This window comes from Dioscorea cayenensis, chromosome 8, assembly GCF_009730915.1.
Source record: "Dioscorea cayenensis subsp. rotundata cultivar TDr96_F1 chromosome 8, TDr96_F1_v2_PseudoChromosome.rev07_lg8_w22 25.fasta, whole genome shotgun sequence".
NCBI classification, from domain to species: Eukaryota; Viridiplantae; Streptophyta; class Magnoliopsida; order Dioscoreales; family Dioscoreaceae; genus Dioscorea; species Dioscorea cayenensis.
In genome coordinates, this window is record NC_052478.1 from 1879453 (window position 1) to 1885452 (window position 6000).

Sequence of the window (6000 nt, forward strand, 5' to 3'; positions counted from 1 at the left end):
AACTGTGCCCCAACAAAACATACAAACAAAATAACAATAAGATCTGCTAGAATTAGTGTGTGATCTAGCTTCTTTGTGATAGCATCCATAGTCAGCGTTTAGAACAGAGGGGCTGTGAGAGGATTTTAAAAATGAAAAGATATTAATGTAATAAGCATCACATGTAAGACAACTAATGAGAGCTTATCATTTGTAATTTCATTAATTAATAAATGATTATTTTATTTTATTTAAAAAGATGTCTAATTGATGAAATAGTGTCTCATTAGTAAAGTGGTGTGTCTATTTAATGAAGTGGTGTGTCACACCCACCCCTTCTACTGAGGTAAATGTGGCACCTATCAGTTAAAAATTTCTTTTTAACCGGAAACCTCACACCTCTCAGAAATCAAATCAGATTTGCAAATCACAATTTACAGTTTTACACCACCTACAGGTTCAAATACATAAATACAACAAATATAACTACTCAAATTTGCGGGTACAACCGCTACAAGATCACAACACCAATGACAAGAAATAAAGAAAGGGGGACCCATGCAGGTCCCTGGACTCAACCCACGACTAGCTCTATACTCGATCGAGGGCAATCTAGGGTCCCCGCTCCTGCATGACTACAGACATTCGGTTGGTCGGTGAGTGGCTTAATAATTTCAAATACTTAAATACGATATATATAAAGTATATAAATACCAACTTCTCAAATAATTTTTCCAACTTTTTCAAAAATACTGGAATTCTAGCAAAATACATTTTTTTAAAGAACTTTTGAAACATAAATTCAACATAGATCAACATCAATTTGATTTTTCTCAAAAAAACACAAATTTTGTGAGAGACGCCCTCATCACAATTCAAAAAAATAACATAAATTTCAAATTCAAAATAAAGCAATACCCAACACTCACCGAGCATAACATGGTCTAGAAAACTCTCTAAACCTTCGCAGTGGCGCAGCTGGGTTCGAGCCGTCAAGGAACTCATGTCCTTAACGTTGACCCATCGGTTCAGCGGTCGGTGACCCCGGCTACCCGATGAATATCCGGTCGGGGTTCTCCGCTCCCACCGAGCGGCCCTCGTGAAATCAATACTCGGGTCCACCACGCCACCTCTAAAGGCGGCCCGTGGGGACCCACTCTGCGATGAGTCGGGACGCTTAGCCCGCCGTCGCCGATCAAACCATCAAGTAAATACGAGCAATAATACCATCCAGTATAAATCATAACTACGGGATCCTTTTTCGGGACAAGTATTCACATCACGGAAATAAACATTATTTTTCCACAAAGCCAATGCCAAAAGTATAACAATGTATAATACCGGTAGAAGATCCATAATACCATTCCTATACCGGGGAATGAAAACCGATTCCCACAAATATTGTCGGTAAAAACATTTTTAATATGCTAGCGACATGATTTCACAAATCATTCCAAATCAAAGCGACGATATGTACCCTATCCAAAAATAAATACATGAATTGAATAATTAAATCACATATACATGTATTTCTACTATTCATAAATATGTATAATTATACAAAAGCGATGTATCAATCACGGTTATCATGGCACATCGTAGGGAAAAATAAATATAAGTATATTTCGATCTTATACGCAATTAAACATGATAAAAATGAAATACTTAAACATTTATTTCCAAAAATACTAGCCATTAAACAATTATTTCAAAATAATAATAATAATTTATTTATTTAAAATAATAGCCACTACTAACTCACTCAGTCTCCTTGGGTTTTTGCTAGACCTGGAACTCCCTCCCAAGCCTAATCAACACCTAACAGGATAACATAATAAAATAAATAAACAATTATGACAACTAAAAACATAATTGAGCCAATAGAAAATACATGAAAAGCGATAACCCGACTCTCTAATTGGGTCCACTCACTCCCGATCGGTTCAAACCGACCTTGCGTAATCAAATTGGTCTCCAATTGCACTTAAGCCAACTCAATTTGGGGCTGAACCATTCTGAACCAACCTGAACCAACCTCAATTCCACTGAACCAAACTCAAATTCACTGAACCAAACTCAAATTCACTGAACCAGGTTTAATTAAACCCACTAGCCTTGAACCAACTTAATTCTTATACAAATTCTGTTGAACCAACTTGGTTCGGCCCAAAACCCTTAGCCCTAACATCCAAACCAAACCCAAATCAACTTCAACCAATTTAATTCAACCAAAACCATTCAAGTCAACCACACTCAACTTGATTTGATCAAACCCGGACTGGATCAATTCGATTAAAACCCAACCACTTCGATTCTCATCCAGAGCCGATTCCAATTCAATTAAATGAACTTGGTTAAACCAAATCAAACTCAACTCAATCAATTCAATTCAACTCAACCAAAATCAATTTGGCTAAACCCAACCAATTCCAATCCAACCATCATCATTAACACCTTAATCATAGTAATCATCAACTTAATTAACTAAACCAAACCCTAATCTCGGTTACTACGAGTAATTGCTACAGTAAAACCGAAAATCTCATCCTCCATTCAAGTAGATTAATCACAAATCTGATGATTTTTCGACATGAATTGAAGCAACAATCATCTATAATCATTAAACATGTTTTTCCTACTCAAATCCATCATTATTTTCATCAAATCCATCAAATACACATATATACATGCATACATACACTCATTCATCAAAAATACACCAAGAAAAACTCTTACCAACTAAAACCATCCTCCGGCGATCTCCCATCCCCCAACTCAAATCTCCCATTTTTCCTCTGATTTCTTCATTTTTATTTTTATTTTTCTCCTCGGGTTACTGTAGCACAAAGATGGAGAAGGAGATGAACCATCAAAATTTAGAGTTTTCTCCAACTTAAGTTTTCAGCCGAAATTCACGTTTAGTCCCTCAAAATATAATTTCTTACAAAACAGTCCCTGAAAAACTCACCAATGGTCCCTGAGTTATGAAATAGTATTCTCAAAAGGTCCTTTCAAATTACCCAACGGTCCCCAGGTTATAACACAACATTTTAAAAAGATCCCTTCCATCTTACCTTTCAGTCCTCAGTTTCCATAAACATTTCATGTCCATCCTTTTTATTTATTCTTTAACCCAAAATCTTTTAAAAACTTTTACATTTAAGTCTTTGTTCTTTCCACTTGGGTTTCTCACCAAAATTATTCTGTACAAAAATCTTACTGCAACTGTAGTAATACCCTAAATATATTTTTCAAGTAATTATCCAAAGGTTCAGGGTATTACATGGTGTCTCATTAATGAAATAATGTGTTATTTTATTGAAGTGGTATAATGAAATGATGTGTTTTTTAAATGACACTCATTATTGAAGTGGTGTGTCTCTTTACTAAACACCACTTCATTCCTATAAAAATAATCTCCTACCATCATTCAAGTCAATTGAATGACAAACAAACTCCTCACAAGTTCATTTGCTTTGTTCTTTGAGTGCACAAAAGATAGAAGCAAACTTTCACTTTGTAAAAGCCATTGTTGTCTTTGCTTGAGTTTGGAAGTGCAAACCATACTCAAGGGTCTTCATTGTATCCTAAAGGAAATTCGCCATTCAATCCATTTTGCATCCAAGGTTGAAATTAGGTGGAGACGAATTAAGCCTAAAGGAAAGTGTTTCCCACGCCTTGAAGACTTGTGCACTACTTTCTTTCTAATCTCTTCCTCTTTATTCCTCAAAGAACCATCCCCACCAACAATCTTTAGGCTTAATTCTTCTTGCAAACAAATGGCAAGGTGAGCATATAACTTGACAAGCATCAACTGCCTAGCACCAAAAAACCATGTGAAACACAAGTAAAACCTCCTTGGCATTGGAAGAGATATCCCACCCATTTCGTCTAGATAAACAAAAGTGAAAATTGCTAAAAACACCCCCAAAGTTTGCAATATGCACAGATTCTCCCCCTAAATTTGAATATCCATAAAAACCCCTTCCTTTTGAATACAATGATTTTTTAAACCCCCAAGCATCTAACACTGATTGATAGAGTTAATTTGGATTTTTTGGACGAAATTGTCCCTTGCCTGGGAAGTTGTGGCAAGTGTGACAGGGTTTGACTATAATGCCTTTGGGTGCAATGAGTTTCTTAAAACATGAGGCTTTTGTTTAAAATATGAGGTTTCTGTTTAAAATATGAGGTTCTGTTTAAAAAATAAGTTTTTTGTTTAAGAAATGAGTACATGCATTACTCTTCATGCTAACCTAAATTCTTTTGTTTGTAGTTATAATGTAATCATGCTAACCTAAATTTTTTTCCCACAAACTTATTAAATTTTTAATGTAAATATAGTTATCTCCATATAATAAAGAACGGCCATCTTTATGCTAGTTTGTCTTTGTTTAACTATCGATGTTTCTGTTTAATATATTGCTTTTACGTTTAAAAAAGTGCTTAAATATTGTCGTTGTTTCTATTTAAATATGTACGAGTGGCCAAGATTAATTGGTTTTTATACCCATGATTAATTTGTTATGTAAATATTGGTTTTTCTGTTTAAATATCAATATTTCTGTTTAAAAAGTGAGTTTTCTGTTTAAAAAAAAATAAGGTTTTCTGTTTAAGAAATGAGATTTCTTGTTAGGTTTTCATTTAAGAAATGAGTTTTCTGTTTAAAAAATGAGCTCTCTGTTTAAGAAATAAACTCTCTGTTTAAGAAATGAGTACTCTGTTTAAGAAATGAGTACATGTATTACTATTCATGCTAAGCTAAATTCTTTTGTAGTTATAAGTTTGTTTGTAGTTATAATATAATCATCCTAACCTAAATTCTTTTCCACTAACTTATTAAATTTTTAATGTAAATATCGTTATCTCCATATAATAAAGAACGACCGTCTTTATGCTTGGTTGTCTTTGTTTAATTATCGATGTTTCTATTTAATATATTGCGTTTATATTTAAAAAAGAGCTTAAATATCGTTGTTTCTATTTAAATATGTACAAGTGGCCAAGATTAATTTGTTTTTATACCCATGATTAATTTGTCACGTAAATATTGGTTTTTTGTTTAAATATCAATGTTTTTGTTTAAAATATGATATTTCTGTTTAACAAAATGAGGTTTCTGTTTAAAAAAATGAGTTTTCTGTTTAAGAAATGAGGTTTCTATTTAAAGAAATGAGCTCTCTATTTGAGAAATGAGCTCTCTGTTTAAGAAATGAACTCTCTGTTTAAAAAATAAGTTCTCTATTTAAGAAATGAGTACATACAAAAAGGAATGCAAAAAAAAATGAAAAAATGTATGCAAAAAGATTTAAGGACAATGATGTAATTTTATAATGCATGGGGCAAAAAAGAAGTGAAACAATAAAGGAAGGGCCGTCTGAGGTATTTAAAACTCACAGGGGCTGTTTGGGAAGTTTTGAAAATTTTGAGAGGTAAACAGTAATTTTCTCTAAACAAAACGTATTCTATCACAACTCGTTCCCGACAAGAAAAAAGAAAGCATTTTGCCAATTATAGCCTTAGTCAAGCCTTCTAAAGCATAGAGGAAAACCACTACCTGCTCAGACATGAACGAAAAAAAGTCCTCAAACTTGGATCAGCATCATGTAGAACTACTTCGCCAAAATTAAAAAAGAATTGCAAGATAGTCTGGATTAAATAAAATATAGTCAGGATTAATGACTACAATGCTTGATTATCATATCAAATCCACAATGAAACCATATGTTTAAACTTCACATAGCACATGCAAACTGGATATTCTCAATTTATCTTGCCAAACATGGAATCAATCAACTTTATATTGCGCTTAAAAAGCAGCCACTGTTTACAACATTCTCAATTCCAATACTTAGGATTGACCTTAAGCTCCACTACTCCACAAAGCCTTATCAGTTATGAAGCAAAACTGAGCTGATAAAAATTCAATCTTTTTTTCAAAAAATTCAAACATCTACCAAAGTAAATGATAAAACAAACAAAATAAAAGTAAACAAAAAATTAAAGAAAAATAGAAAAAAA